The sequence below is a fragment of the Ischnura elegans genome, chromosome 8, assembly GCF_921293095.1.
Source record: "Ischnura elegans chromosome 8, ioIscEleg1.1, whole genome shotgun sequence".
NCBI classification, from domain to species: domain Eukaryota; kingdom Metazoa; phylum Arthropoda; class Insecta; order Odonata; family Coenagrionidae; genus Ischnura; species Ischnura elegans.
In genome coordinates, this window is record NC_060253.1 from 33,060,010 (window position 1) to 33,086,308 (window position 26,299).

A 26,299-nucleotide genomic window follows, 5' to 3' on the forward strand; every position below is an offset into this window, starting at 1 on the left:
GAAATTTATGGATATGTACTTCATTTGACATAGATTCTACCCGTTACTGAGATACAGAGGCTCAAACGTGAGCAAATTTCCATAAAAACGCCCGTCTTCAATTTTCTCTGAAAATCTTCCAAAGTAAGTGGATGGTGAAGTTATGGGTGGATTCTTGCGAAATAAAAAACCACATAATCTGTTGGCATGGTGTTTTTTCTTTAATTTTCCGTAATCTTAAAGAATACCGTCCAGAAATTCTTACCGTGCAGTAACAAAATGGCGGATACTGTTTTTCGACAAAGTTTTACATTTAGGTAGAGTTTCAAATAGGTTTTCGGCAAGGTCGCGCAGAGTAACTTATATGAGAGCATTGTTTGAAAATTTCTTGAGATCTTTATGCAGTTTTCTTTGAAATAAGTTTGCGTCGCCGGAAATGACATTGATTTTTCGACCGCGCGGCAGGGTTCGTCTCCGCGCGTCGGGAGTTGGATTAGCCGCGACGCGGTAAGGTTATTGAAGCTGTATGGGTTTTAACGCTCACCATTCACCGTTTTTATGTTTTTCTTCAAGACACCGATTCTCAAATGGTCTATGGTGAAGACAGTGGAGGTTTTTCATGCGATGTAATTGCACGTGTCATCGAAGTTGATTCCGTTTTCTTTGGATACGATCGAAGACCATACTTCTATTAAAAGCGTTCAAACCTCGAAAAAGTGAGTTGTTTTCCTGGGACTCATATAAAAAGACCTACCAGAAAGATACCAGCTGAGACCCTTATACCTTCTTCACTCTCCGATCCCTGACCCTCAGGATTCTACTTCGAAAACGGTCGTTTTATGACACCGCGGAGTGGAGCCTTTGAATGTCTTAACTTATTTCCACGGGAACTTCTAGCTTTTTAAAAATGTGTATCATACCCTCAGTTCTACTTTGACTTGTAGATTACCATGTCTTTTACACATTTACCATACGTTCTTCCCCGTGTACTCATTAGGACATTGGATAACCATAGGTTCGACAAATTTATTATTTCTTAATTTTAAATAGGCTCCATCCGCCACTCAATAGATAATGCCAATGAAGTAATGAAATAATATTGGAATTGGGAAAAAAATTATTCACTCGGAAAAAAATATCTGCTGCATTATTTATCGCGGAGGCTGAATTTAAGACAAGACCCTGATGCTCTGAAATTTCTCAATGACTTCCTGACATACAAAAGTTGGCTCGCTGAATCTATAACATTTCCAGAATTTGTTATGCATCACTTACCCGATACTTCAACGACAGCCGGTTGGTATTGTATTTTTCTAAAAATATATTCCTCTCAAATTGATTGAATTAAATAAAATTCCCCCTGTAACTTCATGTTACAAAATTCATATTATATTTGCTATGCATTCCCGGGCGGCCAAAAAAATGTCGCACCTCATGTATTATATCACGCAGAAGAAAATTCAAACTTTAAAAACTACTGCTGGGCTTGCTCTCGCGGCACCTGTGAGTTTGAGAGAGAGGGGAGACACTGCAGCAGCTCACCTAATTGCAGAAATAACAACTACGACCCCTACTCGGGCCATGAGAGTTTTTTCAAAGTGGAGGACGAGTGAAAAGGTCCACACTGAGATGACAGTGGAAGAGGCACTGTCATTGATGATTGCGTCTGAGTTGACCAAGAGTCAATATCGGTCTTTCCGTTGGACAGCTCTGAGCCATGGACACGATTTGTATCCCGGATACGACAGAATAGCGCTAACAAAAAAAGGACTTTTATAACGAAAGAATTAAAGTAACCGAGACCATGTGCGAAGTAAACCTTCAAGCACCACTGACCCACACCATATCGAGAACAATAGCCTGCTTAGCTACCACTTCCACCTCTCAAGAATTAAAATGTGTGATGAACTACACATTAATCTCTAAGTACGGTTTTGATGGAAGTTTGGGCCACTCTCAATATAAACAAATGTGGCAACAAGTGGATGCTGTAGACGAATTCCTATTCATGAGTTCCCTTGTATCTCTTAGTTTGCGACGCTACAGGTAACGACTCAAGTCTTATTTCCACTTCCTCTTGGTTAATTACATTTATCTCTAAGCTTTTGATAAAAAATTTAACTTCCACCAGAGGCACTTCTCACACCTGGGCTCTACAATTTAGGTGACACTATCTGGGAAAATCCACGGCCGACGTCGACACGATTTTGTCATCCCATCCGCTTTAGGTGAAAAAAAGAGACGAAAGAAGTTACAAAATCAGAGACATTACCTATATTGAAAGGCAAGTGGATGGCGTTAATGATCAGGAATTTACACGATCAAGTTCTGTTTACTTCTGACAGTGATCAACGGAAAAGTAATGCTTATATTGCTCACCTTATTTTCCTAATTTTTTCTTAATCTTAAAACCCATATAATTTATCATCCTACAGGAAAGTATAGTCATTTCGAAATTAAGAAAAGCGATAGTTTTTAGTTTGCAACACACTGACGGACAGCTGAATCATGAGGTTCTAAATCTGCGGAGCAAGAGCGTCGGGTATGATTAACTTAGGAGATGTAAAATATCGTACACCTGATATCGATAAATATTCTGTTGGTTTGTGTACGCTGCACTGCCACATACGATTTTCTGAATGCATATTGTATTTAACTAATAACTTCAGGCTTTACTTTGTGAAACCTCTCCATATTGGGAGTAAGGAAATAAAACTTTGTAAGGTTCACTGTTATTTAATTATGGGCACGACCCGGGTTTCGTAACTTGGTTACATCCTCAGGTCATCGTCAACCTGACGATGTAACCAAGTTACGAAACCCGGGTCGTGCCCATAATTAAATAACAGTGAACCTTACAAAGTTTTATTTCCTTACTTCCAACATATTGTATATGTCGTATCGATTGGAATTTAAACAGTGCCATTTGATAATTTAAGCTGTAATTTATTTTCGTTAGGAAAGGAATGCTAAGAAATTTTTCAGCAAAAATTAGTAATATAAATTAAAATAACTATTTTGAAAAAGATGTTCGAGGATTTATTGAAAAACGTACTTACAGGCAATTGGAAGTTTGAAATCTCTACGCTCCACAAACAAATTCAAGTCACTTTCACAAATTCTGCGCACTCAAGAGAACTTAACTTTCCTACACCACAGTCAAAGTAGAACTGAGGGTATGACACACGTTTTAAAAAAGCTAGAAGTTCCGATGAATTGTCTACCTAAACTACCCTATCTTCATCGTATCTGCTTCAACAACTTTCTAGTACTTACTGTGGGTGCCGAACATGAGATTGTCACGCGATCCATAATTTTCGTCCATAAAATTTAGATTATTTAGTTGCCATCAGATGTTATGCCCTAGCTTCATGATAAGTAGTTATGTTAAGTCACTGAACACTGTATTATTAGCCATATTTATGAATATTATTCTCTGCTTCTAAAGAAGAAAACATTTTATGGATATAGTAGAACTGAGGGTATGATACACATTTTTAAAAAGCTAGAAGTTCCCGTGGAAATAAGTTAAGACATTCAAAGGCTCCACTCCGCGGTGTCATAAAACGACCGTTTTCGAAGTAGAATCCTGAGGGTCAGGGATCGGAGAGTGAAGAAGGTATAAGGGTCTCAGCTGGTATCTTTCTGGTAGGTCTTTTTGTATGAGTCCCAGGAAAACAACTCACTTTTTCGAGGTTTGAACGCTTTTAATAGAAGTATGGTCTTCGATCGTATCCAAAGAAAACGGAATCAACTTCGATGACACGTGCAATTACATCGCATGAAAAACCTCCACTGTCTTCACCATAGACCATTTGAGAATCGGTGTCTTGAAGAAAAACATAAAAACGGTGAATGGTGAGCGTTAAAACCCATACAGCTTCAATAACCTTACCGCGTCGCGGCTAATCCAACTCCCGACGCGCGGAGACGAACCCTGCCGCGCGGTCGAAAAATCAATGTCATTTCCGGCGACGCAAACTTATTTCAAAGAAAACTGCATAAAGATCTCAAGAAATTTTCAAACAATGCTCTCATATAAGTTACTCTGCGCGACCTTGCCGAAAACCTATTTGAAACTCTACCTAAATGTAAAACTTTGTCGAAAAACAGTATCCGCCATTTTGTTACTGCACGGTAAGAATTTCTGGACGGTATTCTTTAAGATTACGGAAAATTAAAGAAAAAACACCATGCCAACAGATTATGTGGTTTTTTATTTCGCAAGAATCCACCCATAACTTCACCATCCACTTACTTTGGAAGATTTTCAGAGAAAATTGAAGACGGGCGTTTTTATGGAAATTTGCTCACGTTTGAGCCTCTGTATCTCAGTAACGGGTAGAATCTATGTCAAATGAAGTACATATCCATAAATTTCAATCATTTCTGAGTATACCTGCGAAGTTTCAAGTTTATAACTCAAAAAAAGCCATTTTGTAATTTTGTCCGGCTTTTTCCGATTTCCGCCCACTGTGCGACGTTTCGATGGTCGTGTCATCTATCGCCATCAGGGCTTCTCTTCGAGTTGAGTGATTCTACTTATATCGTTTGGACTCCTGATCAGGTGACTTGTGATTGGTCCGCCTTTTCCCGCCTTTTTTCCCGAGCCTCACTGATGTATTTAAGCACCGGTTTCCAAGAGTTGCTTAGGGCGTAACGAGCATCACGATTCATGGTGTTAGTCGTCGTTCGAATTTCAATTGCTTCCTTGGTCAGCCTTTCCCAGAATCTGTCCACACGGCACAGGACCTTCGTGTTCTCCCAGCGAATGGCATGGTCGCGTGATATGCTGTCCTCAGCCACGGCGTAGCAAGAATCTCACAGCGAAGCACTGACGGGGAGAGTCCGCGCGCCCGTGACGACCACTCTTGTTCCGCTATCGAGTCGCTCCGTATATCCTCGCGGCATCAAAAACTTAAAACGACTCGCCGCCATCGAGTTGTGAGACTTGAGGATGAAGGAAATAGTGGAGAGGGATATGAGAGGGATAAGTAGAGGAGAGGGATACAAGAGGTCATTGGTTTAACTAGGAATATGCTTTGGAGAGGGATAGGGGTGCTGGGGGAGGCGACCCTCCCCCAAGGCTACATCTTTGAAATCCGGAAAAATATTTGAAAAATGAAATTCCTGGAAACACTATCATATTTTCACTTAAAATTCAACTTTATGCAGATGCAGTTATCATGCATCAAAACTTGACAATAGTTTTAAGAATTTTTTTATTTCTCTTGGACTTTGGGGGGTATACATCTCTCTAATTCTCCTCCCCATGGTTACGCCACTGCTAGAGGTCGTAGGTGGGGCAGTGAGAGAGACAAAAAAAGGATTTGGTAGGAATAGGAAATCAGCCTCACAAAATATCAACTGCGTCAAATTCTCTCCAATCGTCTCAGTTTCAACTTAGTAGAAGTTCATTTTATTGTCAATGAAATGAAAAACTTAGTTGTGTTCATCCAATTTATTTCAATGGGTGTTCCACCAATTTATCTTTAGGTATTCCACCAATTTTGCGCCTAAAAATAAACTGATGGAATGCAACAAAGTTTTCCATTCAGTTAACGATGCATCAATATCCGTGACTTTATAAACTTTCCAGGCTGCTCTCATGATTTTTGAAACTGTATGATATTGTTAGGAGATTAAGCGTGATATGGCGAGGATAATAATTAAACATTGAGCAAAATCAAATTAAGCAAAATCATGGAACAATAATAAATGCTTTCAGATTCGAAGCAGGACCTCATTGAAATATTTGGAATGAGACCTTCAAACATCAACGATAATAACAAGACTTAGTAGATTGAGGATAATTATCATTTATATATTTATGAAATCGATTTGAAGGCTTGACGGGATGGAAATTCGATTAATTCATGAAAAAATGTAAACAAAAAATGGTAATTTTCTACACCTTAATTTATACGTCCACTACCGGCCATGTTTTCGACACTATATATCTCGACAATGACGTAAGAGTGCCGAAACCATCGTCGGTAGTGGAGTTATATATCAAGTCTGAAAATTACGATTTGATTTTTATATTATCTCAGGATATCATTTATTTATTTAGCAACAATTATTTTTATAGTTTATTCGCGAATGAATTCTTTACCTTCAGAGACGCAATGATATTCAATGACATTCCCTGAAATTTCACGAAAGAGTGTAGAGTAGGAGTAGGATGTGGATATGGGAGAGATAGGAAGAGGATATTGAAGATATAGGAATAGTATATAGCCTGGATAGGAGGAGGATATTGTAGAGATAGGAAGAGGAAGCGTAGGAGAGAGATATTTTTTAGGGATAAGTGAGGCATAGAAGTGAGCGCGGAAGAGGAAATAACAAGGGATACAGAGAGGGAGAGACGCTGAGAGAAGAAGAGACAGGGTCGACTGTGCCGCCCTCCGACGCCGGGCGACGGAGATATATCCTTTCCCCTCCCCTCCGCCCCCACACGCCCACCAACACCACCTTCTCCGCCGCCCCCGGGGACCGTGCGCGCCACCCCCAACGCCTCCTCCATCTCGTAAGCGGCGGCACGGGTCCGCGAGGGGGATCTAAGGGAGGAGGAGGTGGGTGGCTAAGGGTAGCAAGGGCCTTCCGTCGCGCGGATAAGAGAGCTTCAGGTGCTCTCCGGAGTGTGGGGTTGCGATCGGGGAGAGAGCTTGCTCCGATGTGTTGGTGAGAGGGTGGTTGGGGGAGGAGATTGGGGGATGGGGGAGGCAGCTCTTGAAACGGCAGAGGAGGATGGGGGAGTTGTGGAGGCGCCCGAGCAAACACTTTGGGCGAGAGCTCGCTGGTAGCGTGGTGGACTTTTTTTTCTGCAGTCCGACGGGCTACCGTCCAGTCCTCTATACAAGCCTCCCGCCAGCCTCGACCGGCGGCAGCCTGAGAGGCGCTTATATAAAAGGCTGAGTGAGAGATGCAGAGAGAGAGAGAGAAGAGACAAAGAGAGATAGAAACAGATAGGGAGAGAGAGGTGGAAATCTCCTATGGTGAGGTAGCGTGGTACCGGTCGTCTCTCAGCTACCACTCAGCATTCTGCTTCGAATCTCCATCGGTGCGGTAGCAAAAGGACGATCCTTTATGACTTCGCTACCGGTCAGTGTTCTACCTCAATAGCTCTCTGGCGGCAGCCAAGGGGCTGGGGTAAATTTTCTTCGGGCGGTTGGCAGGGATTCGTTTTTTTTCACGGGGATGGAGGGAAGGGGGATTTGCCGCATGATAAAGAGGGGTCCTTTTCTTTTTTTTTGTTCCTCCTCTCCAGAGAGAAATGCGTTGATCTCTCGCTATCAGGAAGACACTCCTAGGATTTTAATGCATGTTTAGCGATGCAGATCACAGCGGCACTGGGTTTCCTCTCCGCGTGTATAGAAAGCATAGGCGCTCTTTGCCATTTGCCAAAAATAGTGCATATGAACCGAGATAATTTTCGTTCAATATTTCGAGATGTCCATGTACTTGTAATTTTTTAATTTTTCATGAAACATAACGTGCTTGTTTGTTGGATCAACCGCCACCTTTACTTGCTCAATGCATTCTCTCCAAAACTTAGAAAGAAGGACATTCCCTTTCATTATAGTCACTTGATGAGCAAGATAAAAATAAACACTTTCTTGGAGCGGTTGACTTTAACTACGACTCATAAATTTAATTTTTTCTGAATACGCATATATACACTTGGAGTAAAGCCCCATTGTAAAGAGCGATAGATTTTAGTAGTTTCTTTTTCAACTATGATAGAGTCAAAGAGAAAAATATGAAGAATGTTTGCCGTCATAAATAATGTTTGGAAATTTATTTGATAGCGTGAAAATTAATAAAAAATGTGTTTAGGTTAAAAACAGAGACCATTTATTGACTTCGACCACATCAGTTGTTAACTAGTACATAACTTCGAATAAATATCATATCATATCAGTTGAATAAAGCATTAATCAGAGAGAAAATCTAGAAAAGGTAAAACGGCGGTAGAAAAAAAATTTATTGAATCCTTCCTGACAGGATGCGATGCTTTTGCAAACGTTTCCTGGTCGTTAGGCCACTCCTAAATATATTACATTACGAATCTTTCAGGAAATAAAGAGGATCGTCTGTTACAAAGAGAATGCTTATATGATAACAGAAAAAATAGCACAAAGATAGCCTCCCAATACGTTTTCGTTACTATTGACGTTGCGACGATGAGAATGAACCAAATAAATTCAGATAAATTCCCTTCAAGAAACAAATGCATATCTGACGTGGGCAACAGATATTTCAAAAGACTTCACGATATGCACTGGATTAAACATCAAATTAAAGTCGAAAGAAACATTTCTGGAAAATACAAGCATTAGCATCGACTGGAAAATATCTTTTCATCAAGTAAAGTAAAAATATGCATTATTTGACGAGAAAAAAGTGGAAAAAGTGTGGTAAATGACATGATTTGAGGTAAAACGTTGTGATAGAGCTGGGAGAAATATAAATTTGCCACAAAATCGTCCTTATTTATGACTCATGCGGATTAAAGCTAAGAGATCAGTATGGTGGACAGTTTCTTGATGAAAGAACAATGGTGGTGAAAATAATGAGATGACCTTGTGGAAGACGAAGGTGTGTGAGGTTAGGAGAAGAAGAAGAGAGAAAATCGCAAAGGGCAACGGATGAGCACGGGAGAGAAGAAAGAGAAAAATTACGACTTGGCCGAAACAATGAAAAGGATATTTTCGTTTGAAAGTGAGAGAGAAGGAAAGAAAGAGGAGGAGAGTGGAAGGGGAGGGAGAGGGGAGATAAAAGGAGGATGGAAAGAAGAAAAAAGACAAGAGAAGACGAGAAGCGCGCAGAAAGCGATAGGGAGGAAGGGGAGGAGGCGAGGGATATAAACGGGAAAGCACCAGGCGAGATGGATTTGGTCGCTAAAGACAACCGCCATGCTACGACGGCGATGCTACGCGAGAGAACTACGTTCGCTACGTATCTCTACAATCTCCAAGTCAGATTTTTACCACCGCGACGACGTTACATAGAAAATATACTTTAACACAATCTTACTATCATATTTTTCAGATTAGAAAAATGCAATTGAGGGGATGAGAATACTAGGGTTACGAGTGATCTTTTTAAACCAAGTTAGGTATAGCAGTTGATGGAAAAATATACAAAAATTAGTGGCTAAGAAATACGAGTAAGTCTATTTTCTGTGCTAACATCGAGTGTAAATCCAATGCACTACTAAAAACGTATTGATCTCGTTTGTTTTCTTTACCTAATTTCTGTACCTAACTCTGTTTGGGAATACAATTACTTTTACCCAGTGGCTTCTCACTCACTCAATTATCATTTTTACAATTATTTTACTGGAATACAGGTGACCCTGATGACATTATCTTCGTTTAGGGTCATCACTTTAATCATCACAAATAACTGTTGCTGCATAAATTAGTAATTTACCGATGATTTGAAATAAGCAATAAAAGCAAATCTGTAAGATGCATTAGTTTAAGGACTTGTATTTGAACCAATGAAGAATTTGAAGAGCTTTTTAGCATTACGACATTTCACCGTAAATTTAATCTTTAAATTCATTCAATAGACTCTGAGGCGCTATAATTGATACTGCAATTTTAATTTTAAATCGAGTAAAAAACTCCAAAACTTGTAAAAATATACGACATGATAACCACACCAAATGAAAAAAAAATTTATAATCCTAAATTAACATATACATTGTTATGTAAAAACGTATGTTGTTTAAATATATTTTAATGAAGTTCGTGTATTAGGTTGGTGGACTTCTCCGTATTATTACCATTTTACGCAGCTGTCATAATTATCCTGATTACTCCATGTACGACAGTTCACGTATTGAAAAACTTTATACCATTGCAATAGTCGTAGTCGTTACCCAGTGGAATCCAAATAAAAATTTCTAGGATAATACTCGATAAATTTCTTTGGTTTTTCTCTGCGTGCTCATTTTAAAATAACCTGTACACAACAAAAACATATTTGGAATGAAAAATAAATATCATATTCCTGGTTATGTATTATTCATTTAAAATAAATGTTATTCGTTATACTTAAAATTAATTACAACCTTTATTTTTCGCTAGCCGCAGGGGTACTAGGTTAACCCCATATTTGTAAACTATATTTTCCGTGCAATGAGCGTTAATATTTTTGTCTACACAAACAAGCATAAACATATTGCTGTAATTAGGATACATACTTTATGAAATTTATAACAGAAATTTGATGGAATATTAATATCATTCATTCAAATTGAAATTATTTTACGCTTACTTTCGAATGTTCTTTCATAGTTGACTCTCTTAAGAATTCTGTCACGGGTACTAATGCCACTGGTCATTCATTTACTATGAATACTCTATACAAATTACTACACAAGGTTATTAGCACATATAATTCATAAATATCAATATTTTAATGGAAGATATATTAAAGTTAATAAAAATGAGATATTTTACGTTAACTATCGAATGTTCATTGCTATTTGTCTTCCGCCAGAATTATATCCCGAGTACTCGTGACACTGACCATTTATTTTACTCATGCCAAACAATTGCACAAACACTACCAGGTATCAGGCCATTTATTTACCATGAGTACGCATGGTAAACTTAAAGTAGTATAATTTATATATACATGATTGAATGATATTTATCGGTACAATGCAATACAATTCCATTATTTTACTTGAATAGAAAGAATTATATTTTAGTTGTCATTATATTGAATTTTATATTTTATTTTAATTATAATTTAAGCCCAGTTTTTCTTTGGTGCTGGTTTCAGTGCCTTTTACTTGAAATAAAATTTACATTGCTGTTGGGAGATTACCCAAACAAACACTACCAAGTACTAGGCCATTTATTTACCTTAAGTACTCTTGCCATACTTAAAGTAGTAAAATTAAATTCATAAATACATGGTTGAATGATATTTATTAGTACATATTTATTTATGAATTAAATTACACTGTTTTAGTTTGGTATGTTAAATAAATGGCCTGATAATAGGTAGTATTTGTGCAGTACTTTAGCATGAGTACTCATGCCAAAATACTGCACAAACACTTCGAAGTATCGCGTGATTAACGCCTCACTTCTTGCTTTGGGTGCGTCTGCGCGTAGCTTGCGAAGCTCTCCCGCATAGCATCGCGTCGTCGGATGCTGAAGGCAGCCTCGAACCGTTTGAGCGAGCACTTCGCAGGGTGGTTGGGTGGGGGCGGCGGGGGTCGTGAAAGGGGCCGTAAACTCGTCCACCCCCTGCCCCCACTGGTCCCTCGCCGCCCCCACTCGCCGCCGCCGCCGCGCTGCCTGCCTCACGAACATTTGGCCTCCGCTGCCGAGCCACCGCAGGGAAGGGGTGTGGGAGTGCGGATGTGGACTGGGGGAGGGGAGCGGCGTTGTAAAGGGCGTTGGGTTGGACTCGGCAGTCCGCGCCTCTCACTCTCTGGACGAGTGGGTTGGCGCGGCCGTGTGTTGCTCCGAGTATGAGGACCGCTTTTGCAGAATCGCGGCGGGTTCCAGATCAAAATTTTCATCCCGAAGTGTCGGGATTTGTTCAAGGACAAGTCCCGGAAATCTGCCTCCAAGATACTGATCTCGGATTTTTGAGAATCGGTGTTCCAATTAAATCAATTCTGGCTATTAACTTTTGGCAAGGAATGACAATAGCAGTTTTGATGTATATTTTAGGAAACTTTTATGATTTAGCTGAAGTAGTACAATTAACTTCATTAATATATTGTTCAAATAATTTTACAAGTAAATTTCAATTGGATTTTATTGTTTACTTGAATTGAAAGCATTATATTTTTCGATGAATAATTTTGAGGATCGATATTCCAATTAAAGCAATTAAAACAAATATCTCTTGGCAAGGAATGAAAATAGCAGTTAAGATATGTATTTTAGGAAAATTTTATAAGGATAGGTACTAAAACTCAATCCAAATTTTCCCAATTCAATTAATTTTACCTCTATAATTCAATTCTATAACTTAACTTGAATCAAAAGAATTATATTTTTCAAGGAATTATTATATAACTTCAAAAACTGCTAATGGTTTTAGTGCAATTCACAAAAAATAAAATTTACTATGCCCTAGTTAGATAACTTAAAATTTAATCTGAATTAATTTGACATCCACACTGCCTTACAAATCTACTTCATTTGGTGATGGAGTGTAAGTTTGTTCCACCCATATGATTCATTCATGTCACCGCATACCCTAAGGCCTTTTTTATTTACCACTGTTTTTTTTATTTCCTGACTACCCTCAATTTCTTTCAAATAAAAGTAAAGCACAAGTATAAAAAAATATATGGAGAACAACGTAAAGTATTTTTTGTTTATTTATTTATCACTGCCTAAAGAACCAATGAGTTCACGACACTACACTTATTGTTATTATTACAATCATGAAGTATGAAATTAAATTTTATAATATACATAAAATTTGGCGTATTTAACTTTAAAAAATAATTTTCTCCCGGACTTGCGGGAATAGGGAATTTTTAGTCCCGATTTCCCGGGATTGTATGATTTCGAAGTGGAATGCAACCTCCAGCGAGGACGAAGGGGTATTCAGTGGTGGGTAAGGGTTTTCGGGGGGTGTGGATCGCGCTGCGGCTGGGGGCAGCAGCAGAAGCGTGTGAGCCTCCCCCACCATTCCATCTTGGCGGCGCTTAAGCGTGCTCGATTAGGTGGAAGGGGTGTGGGGTTGCCAAGGCGGAGGAGGGGAGGGAGAGGCTGTGATGGATATGGAAGCGGGTGGGGAAGGTAGGGGAGGGAGGATTGTTCGTCCTCCTCGGAATAGAAGGCGTCGCGCTTTTGCCGATGCGGTGGTATCGATGTTAGTCTAAGGAAAATTCAAATTTAAGCATCGACTTTAGCCAAAAGTATACGCTGAGCCGGTATGGATATTACTGTACCATTTATCAACCTAAGCTTTTCTGATAAACATAATTGTTTTTCTGGATAGAAGGCCATAATATCCGTGGAAACTTGCCGCTGTCTAATGCTAAAAACTCGCCTACTATTCGCAGCAAATCAAAAGATTGAGCAAACCTATGTTTATATACGTACAAACCTTTGACAGTAGCCCATCAAGGATTGAATAACAAAATCTCATCAAAGCAGCCGCAATTCCCGCCCTTTACATCTGACTCATTTCTTTTTCCGAATATTAATTAACTTTTATTTTCTAAAGCCTGTAAAAATCTTACCTTCCTAAAGACATCTATGCACCTTACTACGCACCCCTTTGACATTTTTAAGCCACTTTTATGCGATTGTAATTATAAAATGATCGTTTTATTAACTTTTTATATGCCTGATGAATGGAAAACATAATTTTTCTATCCTTATTCCGCTGGGAAAAGTGGAGAATATCATAGCAAGTTTTTAAGTTATTGTCCTGTTAAAGATATTTTTAATTGTTTTCTCAGAAAACAGAGGGTTCAAATGATGTCATTTGTCTCCTTTAATAATTTTGATGTTCTAACAGAGCCATTAGGTGGTAGATAGCGTCGGGTCATGTCGAAATGCTAAATCCCTTTCGGCGCCATCAATACTAAAAACTGCGAGAAGTGCACAATGAAATAGTTGCCCTTTTTGCTAATCCACTTAAAGGAATAAAATATGAAAGACGATTGTTTCTGGTCAACACTATTAAACACAACAGGGGAAATGGCTCTAAAATATTAATATTGCAATAAAAATTTTCAAATTATATCGAGTGTATGTGCAATGAAAATTATAATTTCTCATTATAGATATTTTTATAAAAATTAGAAGGAAATAAGCATCATTTAAAAACTAAATTTGATATGAAAAATATGATTTTACATTTATGCTCAGTTTGCCAATTTTTTATATACATGTGATAATTTATCAGAATGCCATTGAAATAAATTGCTTATAAGCTTCCCAGAGTTCTGTAAAATGCCAATAAAATTCAGGAAACTACCTCAACCCATCCAACTGAACTATCGCAAAAGGTCTAAATAATCTTGAATAGCTTTGATCAATGAATATTTAGAACGCACCTAAAGCGGGGTATCGTTCGCTGTTCTCGAAGAATGTTGCTCGATACCTACGACCGCGATACTTGGTCAAGATCTGCGATGTTTCCAACCTTGACTCCATGCGCACTCCCTTCCTTTTTGTTCGTAGATAGCGGTGGAGGAATGTGAGGAGCGGACTCGAAGAATAGTCTGCACGAACGCGGGTGCAGAGTGTGAGAGAGATTCTCGCCGCGCCTCGGGTGCGGGAGGTGGGGGCTTGAGCGTTTCGTGAATAGGAGATGGCGCAGCAATTCTGTCGTCGGGATTTTGTTAGGGAGCGGGCGGTGGGGTTGTTTGTGAGGGGCTCCTCCAAATAGGAGGAAAGGATTCCTCTCTCTGGACGGAAGAGAGGGAGAAGACGAGGATGTATAAGATCGTCCTCTCGTGCAGACGCTCCTTCTGCTAGAATCTTCCAAAGAGAGAAGCCAGAATTATATATCGATGGCTAAGTTCTAACAAGACGGATCTAAAAAATAGCAACCTTTCAGGAGAGCAAAAAACGACTAATTATGTCACTTGTATACTGAAATTAAACACCAAAAGTTCATAAAACTGAAAAAGAATACATTTTCAAACAAAACGTTGTTTTCTGCTTTTATTTTTATTTTAAGTTATTACACTTTCCTACACAGATACCTGTCTCAAACCGGCCGAATTTGAGATACGCGTTGTTAGAACTTAATCATCGATATGCTCCTTATGTATGCATCTCACGAAGAATAATCTTAGGTTTGGCACTCGATGGTCATATCTAGTTACTTCTTATATCCTTATTCCTTAATAAACCAAAAAGTGATTCAATGAAAAAGAGAGACGGTAATTTTTCCACAAATTTATTTAATAATACACGACGACTTCCGCCTGTTAGGTCATTCTCAAGTAAATCAAAACTGGAAGCTTGGACATGGTGGAAGGGCTCCATATGATCAAAAACAGACACTTAGTTACTTCCACAAAATATTTATAAAAAATCCTATGACCGGTTTCGGCTGTTACACTATTATCAAATACAGAAAATATTTGTGGAAGTAACTAAGTGTCTGTTATTGATGACATTCTCAAGTACATTGTACATTGATGCTTGAGAATGACCTGGCGATCGAAACGCGTCATGCATCATTAAATAAACTTGTGGAAAAAATTTCCATCTCTCTTTTCCATTAAATGAGGATGTCATTTCACTACACCTCGCCTGCCTTTCAAATCAAATAGTGGTCCTTTGAGATAAAAATGTCCAAAGGAGGTTAAGAAAATAGTCAATACACTTCCATAGAATAATTTAATACTCATTATTCAACAAAGTTATATTATCACCTATAACTCTCCCAGAAAATAAATCAAGTAACCGAGATATAGGTTGGTGCCACAATAAAGTTGTATTTTACCGAGTCAACATTCCATTAATTAAAGCTATTTAAGAAGACTCGTGCCACTAGAATTTATACACTTAATTTAACATTTAAAATCTTAACTAATGCTCATCAGAAAAATAAATAGGAAAGATTTGATTAATGAATATTTATAGCAAACCCAAAGCGGGGTATCGTCCGCAGTTCTCGAAGAACGCTTTTCGGTATCTACCTGTACCCAGCAACTTTACCGAGAAATGAACTCATTTTAAAAATAAGTTTTTTTGGTGCTGTTTGTGAGGGACTCCGAGTGGGAGGAAAAGGTATAATCTCTCTGGACGGCAGGGAGGGTGGAGACAAGGCTATATAAGACCGTGCTCTCGTGCGGACGTTCCTTCTGTGAGCTTCTTGCACAGAGAGGGGAAAGAATTATACGTGCTCTCCACCTCACGAAGAATATTCTTAGTTTGGACACTCGATGCCTTCTGTTTTATTCATTGCATTCTTATATATTATCGACCCATATAGCGAGAAAGAATTTAGAAAATTATCAAAAGAATTTAGAAAATGATCAATGAAGTTTTGCAGAAGTGTTTAATATTTTTTCTCCAAAAAAATATATTATTTCGATTACCTCTCCTAGAGCATAAATAAACATACCAAAATACACATTAGTACCACAATGAAGTGTCTTAGATTTTACTTAGTCAACATTCCATTAATTGAAACTATTCGAGAGGACTTGTGACCCTAGAATTCATGCGTCGGAATCAGCATCGTAATATCCTAATGAAGGCTTATCAGTAAAGATTTTAGATGGATAAAAATGAATTCCGAGTATTGTTTTAGTATTGTTTTTGAAAGGTTTCAAGTGGGACGAAGGAGTTTTCCCTCTGCACGGCAGAGAGGAAAAGAACGATGAATCGCTCGAAAGAACGTGTCTACGCCCTTCGTGGGGGGCGCTCCATCTGCAAAATTCCTTCCATCAGAGGAACGACTTCTATGCGTGTCCCCTAGGATGTTGCTAATTTTTTATTTTTTTTCTCGGATTTTTGATTTGTACCTATTAAAATATGCTTTGTGGTAATGGAAATCTTAAAAAATTTAGCCGGATTGTTTAACATTTAGAGATTGCTCTAAGAGCGTAAATGCATTAAAATTCAATTTTCCCGATTTTAGGAAATAACATCATATCAGGGGTAACGCACAATTTTGCAGCTTTCTAGGGCCAAAATTCATCTCTATTATTACGTCCGCTGAACAGTTTTCCAAACACACAATGCTTTTCCACGAGCTACACTCGCGCGTCATACCCCTAACGGCGAGCTGGTCACTCGCAGGCCACATTCGCTGATGGGTCCTGCGTCCCTAATTGCCTTACGCCCCTCTTTGCCTTTGCTAAAGGGCTGCAAAATTGTACGTTAACCCTGAAAATGATGTTATTTCCTAAAATCGGGAAAATTGAATGCTATTGCATCGCATTGAGCGACCTCTAAATGTTAAACAATCGAGCTGATTTTTTAGGATATCCATTCTGCACCCCATAGTATATTTTAAGAGGTAGAAATAAAAAATCTGAGAAAAAATAAAAAATAAGCAACACCCTAGTGTCCCCTATGTATCCACCTCTAGCTGGAGATTAATATTTTTAAACTCCACTGAGGAGGTCCATGTTTTTCCCTCAGCGGAAAACATTTAATAATGAATGAAATGAAATTGTACAGGAAAACTTTTATTGATGATATGATTTTCCAAAGCATATGTGAAAACTGTGAAGCGGTTATGAGGAACAATTCAGAAAATAACTATTATCAAGCAAAAAACAAAATCAAAACACAATGATATCTACTTCACATACCTACTTTTTAATTTTGTTTCAAACTGGGGAAATAGCTCAGCAAATTACTAATATTCAATGGATAAAATAATGGTTTCTGACATAATGACATTGGCATAGCATATTTATCGAAAGATAGGTTGATACGATTACTAAAATTGGATACAGAGGTTAAGTTCTAATAAAAATATTATAGTTTATTACAAATTATTATTTCACAAATTGCATTACTACCAATATTTCTCCCTGACTATAAATCAACATATCAAAACACAGGTTTATACACTATTATTTTTCCGTGTAATCCACTTAGAAAAATTGTAGTTGTGTAAATGAATGAAGAGGACTTTGATTTCCAGAATTTATAAACTAGACTAATCATTTCACTCTTATGACACCCAACTATATAATGCCCCATGTAAACCAAAAACCTACGTAACCGGTGAAATGAATACAAAAACCTTCATAAGAAGTTAATGATAATCAACGAATAATCGGAGTGAAATAGTGACGGCAAAACCAATGAGATTGAAATGGTAAAAATTATATTTAATGGAAGAGTAAAATATACAAGGCAAACCATTTAATGCAACGTTGAGGAGTAATTTAATTTTCAAAGAAATAGAAATTCCGATGATGAGTGACTTTTCTCATGAAATAAAGTGAGGGTAAAATCTGTAATGATGCCATGGTACACGAAAAGCTGGCGATAGAATGAAAACTCAGAAAGCTGAAAAAAGTGAACTAAGAAGGGAAATCAGAATCACTATTAAAATAAAAGGAAAAATAATGCCAAAAACTAGCATAATTTTTAACTGTAACTCCGTTCAATATAACTAACCATAAGTCTAAGTGGAGGAAATGAGAAGCCAGTACGAGTGATTTTTTCTAAACAGAGCTAGGTACTGATTTTAGGTAATGAAATAAACGAGATCAACTAGATATTCTGTAGTGAATTTCATTTCCCACTCGATACCAACAAAGAACAGAGACTCACTTGTATCCCTCGGCTACCTAGTTTTTGTATATTTCTTCTATCAACTTCTGTACCTAGCTCTGTTTAGAAAAATAATCACTTGTACTCATTATCCTCTCAATGATTGGGAGAGGGTGGCTTATTCTATATCAGTGCCGCTACAATTCGCAATAAACTTCACGTAAACCTACCTTAACCGGTAGAGCGCTTTAATGGCAATAATATGCAGGGTGTGTGGCAGCAGAGGAAAAACCGCTCTTTAGACCACTGCTTTTGGCGTCTTATTCGGCCATCGCGGTAGCCAATCAGAGGAAGAGCAGAGGAAAGGGGCAATTTCACCCCACGCATTCCGCACCCTCGTACAGTGTACCTGCCGCTCCGCCTCATTCTCTACCCGCACCTCGACTTGCACCGCTGCATATTTTACGCTCCCTGATTTCGCGTGGCGTCCGACGCGCCAATTGCTTCCGGGGAAGACGGTAGAGGAGGGGAGGAAAATTAAAACTTTCCCAGGGTTGAGGGGAAGGAGGGAATCGGAATTTTAAACGCTCCGCATATTTTACCGAACGCAGCCTTACCCCCTGATAGCAGAGTGGTGTGGGCGAAGGGGGTGTGGGGATATAAATAGATTTTTTTCCTCTGCCTCCCGAGTAAACGTCCGTGCTGTGGAATGGGCGGCGAGGGAAAACGCAAATGAATGAGTCTGGCTGCGCTACCTTTTCCGCTGCGAACGGAAATTTCCGCATATTCCTCCGTGAGATGGCACCACAGCAGGCATTTTCATGAATTTGTTCTAGGTTTGGTCACTGCACCAACCCCAATTATTTAAAATACGGAAGTCAGCCACCACCTATGCTTGGCAATGGAAAAATCGAAAGTCGAGTTTTAAATATTATAGATCGAGGTAATCGAAATAGATCCTTGGTCTTAGAGTATCGACCCAAACTCGATTTTTCAGCAAAATATCGATTTTGATTAAAATCGAAGTTATCAAATATCGAGGAAATCTAGATCGATCCTTAGTCTTCGAGTTTCGATCCAAACTCGATTTTTCAAGAAAAATTGATTTCGATCGAAATCGAAAATCGAGTTTTCAATGCCTAAGGTTGAGAAAAATCGAGATCGAACCTTGGTCTTCGATTTTCGACCCAAATTCGATTTTTCAACAAAGAGTCGATTCCGATTTTTATCGAAATTCGAGTTTTGAGTACCAAAGATCGAGGAAATCGAGATCGATCCTTAGTCTTCGAGTTTCGATCCAAACTCGATTTTTCAAGAAAAAATTGATTTCGATCGAAATCGAAAATCGAGTTTTAAATGCCTAGAGACGAGAAAATCAAGCCAAATAGTTCCGAGCGGTGATTCCAAAACTCAAATGTGCGAGCATTTGTTACTTTTTACTACCAACAATCCATTCATGTATTTTATGTAGATCTTTTGTTTATTTTTTCATTTCAAATGTCTATTTTGAGTGTTTGCCGAACGTATAGTAGAATAAACTCGATTTTGTACCATCTTTATTTTTTGCGCTGCGCTTCCTTTTCCGCTGCGAGCAGAATTTTTTGCATCATCCTCGAAGAGATGACACCAGAGCTGGCGTTTTTATGAATTTGGTCTAAGTTTTGCCTCTGAGCTGCTAATAATGGGAAAATATCAGTTAAAACCGATTTTTAGAGCAATCGATTTATGGCCGAAATGAAAAGTTCGACTTTTCGACAGAAATCGAATTTGAACCGAAAGATTGTTCAATCGAAAAAATTGACGGTCCTTTTTTAAAATACAGTTTTTAAAGAAGCATGTTTATTTTGCATCCGAAAAATACTCAAAATAAATATTTGAGAAGTAGGAGAAAAATTTTTCAAATAATCTAATCGGAATACATATGTGATTGATTAGTAGGTAGTAAACATTTGCAATTGCACGCATGTTAAAGTTTTGAAATCGCTGCTTAGAAGCATTCGTCTTCACTAGTTTTTTTCAGAAAGATCAGTTGATTGCGATTGTTCCTTTACGATTGAGGGCGGGCCTATCTAATTTTACCGCTCTTCGATACATGTTGACTCGAAATGGTCTTTGACTCGAAAAGGATTGTGTTATCATATCCCGATAGTGACGTTGCTGAGATCAACCAAAATAAGATCGATTCAAAAGTCGAGTTTCGGTGGAAACTCGAAAATTGATACTCGATATCGTTTTCCTCTTTATGCACTGATGAAATTCAGCGTAGCATAAAGGACAAAAGCAGTTATTATTTGCTGAATTTTTCCGGGTCATGCTACGACGAATCTGGCGAACTGGTGGACTCCCGTTTAGATCGTGCCCAGTCCTCCATTTCGGCCATCTTCATAATTTCCCAGTCGGGGCATCTTCCTTTCCACCGCACACACCCCGACCCTTTCAACCCGCATACTTCCCGCCCTCCACACCCGGGCCAATCTTCGCCACACCCTCCGACCCATTTCCTTCATTATCCCCGTCCAATTGCTCACGCCTCCGCTTTCTCTTTTTTCCCTTCATTAACCCTCACCACCCTTCTGAATCCCCCCGTTTCCCTCCCAGAACTTGTCCCCCCCTGCCCCTTTCCACCAAGAAACCCTCTTTACTGCCCGACCCTCATCCCACTGAATTCTCCACCGTCACACTTAGCACCCTCCGCGTCGTTATGCGCGGGACACGAGGCCATCATCCCCCGCCATTTCAAGACCACTCTTCACCACAATTCACCCGTCATGCCGCCGGCGTGCTTAATTTCGCTCAGACCTACAGCGGGGCACGGTCGCACATTACGTATCCTATGCTTTCCTTTTGGTCATCACTTTTCTTTCGTGTCTTGCGAAATCCATATTACCTTATCTTCGCTGTCACTATCCATAACATGTTAATAGTTGCATTGTATTTTGAGATTTAACTTTCTGAAAGGGGTTAAGAAGGTGAACGCACGATTTTGGAGATAAAGGATTTAATTATGATAAAATTGTATTGGCAGGCAACAAGAGGACAGCAAATATTATGGATAGTTAGGCTTCACCAGCGTCAACATGGTAGGTTCAGAAGCAACGGAATTGGGTGGTTCTCTCTTCTAGGACTTTTAGCGTGAGTCCTGAGCAATATAACTCTCCCTTTTGCTAGGTGAGTCGTGTCTTTTATAATGAGGCTCCACTTGACTTCACCAGTGTGATTGCATCTTTGCAAGTTTAACAAATCCCTTTCATAGGGATGAAGCATTTAGAAATGGAGTTCGGAAAATATTTCGGAAGTAAGAGTCAATTGCTGCTGTTAACTCTCAGTAATACACCTCCGTAAGCTCCTTCGATAAAATATGAAAATATAACCTGCAGAATACCGTTGAAAAAACAACATTGACAAGGTAAATCCAGCCATATACACACCTATAGTCTGTTTCTTTAGGTAAGCATTCTCCAACACCGTTTTCAGGGGTAGGCACTTCAAAAACATAAGAATAGAGATTTAAGTAGGTGCCAAGCCCTGAAGAACAATATCCCACGTTTAAAACATCCGTCTTTCATCTTGAAATTTCCATGATATGTTGAGTTGGCCCTTATTAATATGTATCTGTCACTTAAATTTGAAAATTTTACTTCAGCATAATATCAGTTGTAAAATTTTTGCTTGAGGTAGGGACATATGCAGAAAAAGAATTTGCACTGTGTGCCTCTGAAATTTCAAGATGATAGCGGTAATGTTATTTTATTTAGATAAAGTATTTTATTTATATTATATTAATATCAATTAACTTAAGTTTTAAACACGTTTCAAACAGAAATTTCACGAGAAAAACTTCAATTAATCCTTTCGAGTGGGAACGATACGTCCGATTAAGCAATCTAGGTAGATACTTTTTCTCTGCCATAGTTCTGTCCTACAAGGTGTAATGTTTTGGGTATATCCATAAACACGCAGATATTCTGGGTTCATTCCCAGAATTCATTCGGAATTGTTGGCCAACCAAAAGGTGTAGGTAAATGGATTTTCAAAGGATGTGAAAATTCACACGCAGCATTATTTTTCCACAAACGCGCGGCAAATTTGAACAATACTAATTCAAGATTATTCACAATGAGTGAACATCCCAGAAGGCAATAATTACAAAAGTATACATTTTTAATACTTTGAATGTCTCTTGTAGTGCTTTGGACAGATATTGGTTCTGGAATCAAGACCCGTTTACACCAACCTGACTTATTATGACCAAAAGTATTCTACCAACTCAGCTCTGACAATGAATAAATGAGAAATTGCTTGCAAAAGACTTTCGAACGAATATTTGACCCTCGATATATATTGATATTTCCCTCACTACAATACACTCAACGAGGGAGTTTAACTTTTCTCAACGGATGGCAATGCCAAAACTAGTTACGCCACTTTAAGATTTTGGGAACTAGGAAACGCTATTTTCCAGCTCCCATCTTCACAGCTACCCCAAGTTAAGTCGTAGTAAAATAGGCTTACGACATTAGATAAGATTAGATAAGCAAGCATTCGGATATGAGCGCCATCGTTCAGAAAATTGGGGGCCAGATCACAAGACTCACTAGCATAACTGGGATACCATAGGGTCATTTCATCGCAGGTTTAACACGCTGTGTTTTTGCTCGCTCCGATTTTTTCAAGTACTTGCAAAATGTTCGCCATAAACATATGAGCCATAAAAATATTTCTTGGCAAGAATTACGTGCTCGGGGGGAGAAATTCCCGCACTTGTGCGCAGCACCCAAAATTGCCTCTCCCCCGTACAACGCCTCAATGGTTGGCGCAGAACTTGATCCCGGAACGAAACGTAGAGGATGAGAGGCAAACAAGACCGAGGGAGAAATATAGTGAAAATGCAGAGGATTATCGAACCTTGGGGTGCAAGCCGGAATAAAGAATATGAGGGGTGTCGGGGAATAAAAGACAGGACGATTCCCTTCCCTCCCATTCAAGGTCCGCCTGATCCAAAAAACGATTCTCGAATATCTAAAGCGGGCGGGCGGGAAATGAGGGGTTCGAATGGGCGTCTGAATCAAATGGCGTGGTTTTCTAGTGACGCCGAGAGGGAGGGAGCGGATCTATCGAGGGGAATGCGGATGGGAGTCTGAGCCGCACACAATGGAATGGCGATCGCCCATACGGCGCACCTGCCCCACTGAAAATCCAGGAGAAGACGAGTTGGCTAAATTGGGAAGGGAAAACATATTATGGTACGAAAAAAATTGAAATTGGAGTAGTAAAAAGTAGACTCAGCCTTACAATGAATTGAGCTAATTACGAAAGAACTATAATTTCCCAAAAAGAGAAGTCTTCTTACAGCTGAAAATATAAGCTTTGAAATTACTTGGTAAGTCTTACATTTGGAACGTTCTTCTTTATGGTAGTGATGCATGGACGAGCTTGTCAGCAACTAATTATTATCTAAAAAAAGAAAAAAATATATAGAGAAAAATATTATTTAAACAGATCTGGAATGTCCAAGCGTAATTACTACAGCTGTATTTTTGTGAAGACCCCATAAAATTGCGTTTGTATTGTATGCTCTTTTGAGCTAATTTTTGTAAGAGCACTTCAAAAATGTTGAAATATGCTATCAAATTGTGTATCTATTATTTTGATGATTATATGTAACATGATGTTTTGTCTTTTTTCTCTACCGTTCAAAATGTTTGTATGGCCAGCATTTATAAAAAAAAAATGTTTTGTTGATTTTATTGATTAACTAACTCCTAACCTTGTAACTTCAGATTGTGACTTTGTTTATATTTATTTATCTGTATAATCCAACTTTTACCTTTATAATGTCTCAAGAGCTAGAACGGGCCACATCATTAAAGTGAATTGAATTATTTGCGCGCTATATAATATTTTCAACTCTAATATTTTGTTTCCCTTAGCACATAATTTTCGTAATTATACGCCTTATTTATTCACGAAAAAATTCTAAAACGAATCAAATTTCGAATGCGATGAAAATTTTTAAACTGATTCCAAGCTTGGAAATAATGCCGGCTCAAAATATGATGGAATTCACTTTACGATCGGTCCAACGGAACAGATTAATATCGTATAGCGAGGGTCTATTGTATTCGATTTCTTATTGGAATGGAGTATTTTCACAATGTTTGGAAGCAATATAAGTAAAATATTTGGCGCGCATAACCTAAACATTCAATTTTCAACCCTATTCATTGTAACCTCAGAATGTGTTTTTTTTTTTTAGCTCTAACAGGCTTTATATCCTTTCTAAATCTTGCCCCTAGTATAGCGTTTGCCATCATTTGTTTAGCTTGATGCAATGTAATCTATTTGGCAGTCGCTGCTAGCAAACTGCTAGCTGCATTAGATGCGATAATTTGTACCGCTCTAAAACTCTCGTGCAGGAGTCTCATCTTTGAACTTCTAAATGATATGAAAATAAGAATAAAACCGCAGTTAGTAGAAGAATATATTAAAAATTGCAATAAATTCTATGAATTCTTCTACAAATATTTCACTCAGTCATAAGACGTCTCAGGAGATTGGCCAAGGGTTACCACTTGGTAAAGGAGACAAAGTTGGATGATTCAGTGACTATTGTGTGGCGACTATTCATCAGCATCACTAAGAAATAAAAACTCTTACAAAGAATAAAGAAAAAGAATTTCAAACATTTAAAAACTTAATATTTCTTGAATTGGTAACTCACAGCACGTAATAAGTGACATATGGGTTGTAATCAGTTATTTTTATTTAATGGAATTAGAAACTTAATGATTGAAATTTTAAAAATAATTTAAGCATCACTTATAACATGATGTACGCTTCTAATTTCATAAAATAAAACTGCGTCTTGATTTCGTAGAGCTTTTGCAAAGTTTTTTATTATTTCCTAGTGATGGTGATGAACTAGTGGCTGAAACACGTAATAAACAGATAAAATTTTCTCAGATAAGTGCTAAATAGTTTCCTACCAAAACTAAGAAAAAATTCCTTTATTTCCCATCAGAAGCAGTCAGTTAACTACTATTACTCAACAGCTCTTATTAAAATGTCCAGATGCGCAATTTCCTGGCTCCAAGGCTGGAATGGAGCATCGCCATTCCTTTTGTGCGAAGAGTTCAGCGGACTGGGAAGGAGATATCACCACAGAATACGGAGAGGGATGACTGTTGGAAGCAAAGCGTGGAAATGCAAGGGTGGTTGTTTGGAGGGGGTGAGAAATATGCGACGGGGAGGAAGAGCAGAGGGTGGGGGAGGGGGAGGAGAAGGAGCACACCGACACAAGAGAGATACCGTATCCCCGCTCGCGGCGCCCCGGAGCGGAGGCTGAGGGAATTAAAAGATTTGAGAGCCCCCGAAGGGTATGAAATAATCCCGGGACAGGCACGGAGAATGGGTGAGGCGTAATAAACGGGTGAGGGCGAGACCCCGTGGGGTGGTTGGGGGGGGGGGGGTTGGAACCGCGGGGGGTAACACGAGGGAGTACGATGGGAGGATTTAAAGGGTGCGGGTATGAAACGCTTGTAAGGAAGGGTGCGACAGGGAGGGGGGGGGGGGAGTTGAGGGAGGGATATACGGCAGCCAGTTGTTGTGTGGGGACTACGACGTCATGGATGAAAAATACCATTGAGGGGAGGGGTTCGGTAATAGTGATGTGAGAATGGGAGGAACAGGACTGTGTGGGAGGCCATGTGGAGGTAATGATCACGGTAGACTGGAATTAGCAGACAGCTGAGGGCTTAATCCTGCGAAATGTAATTTGTGCCGCGGGAAGATCAAGGGGAACGCGAGCCGTGAGCGATGAAAGGTCAATGATGCAACAAAATCGAGACATATTCAGCGGAAAATAACTATCGTACATCTGCGACACTTGCCAATATATTTTTTTTCGAAAGCGATGCATATATTGAGGACATAATGTCACACGGAAAAAGGAACTAATTAACGAGAAAAATACTCCGAAGTTTTTGAGCCACTCATTTTCGACGAATTTATTATTTTATAAAGAATATAACATGAATAGAGAAAACTAATTGATTATGGATGCAAAGGTTACTTTGAAAGAACCTCTAACGTCATTATTAGCTATCCAATACGCGTTA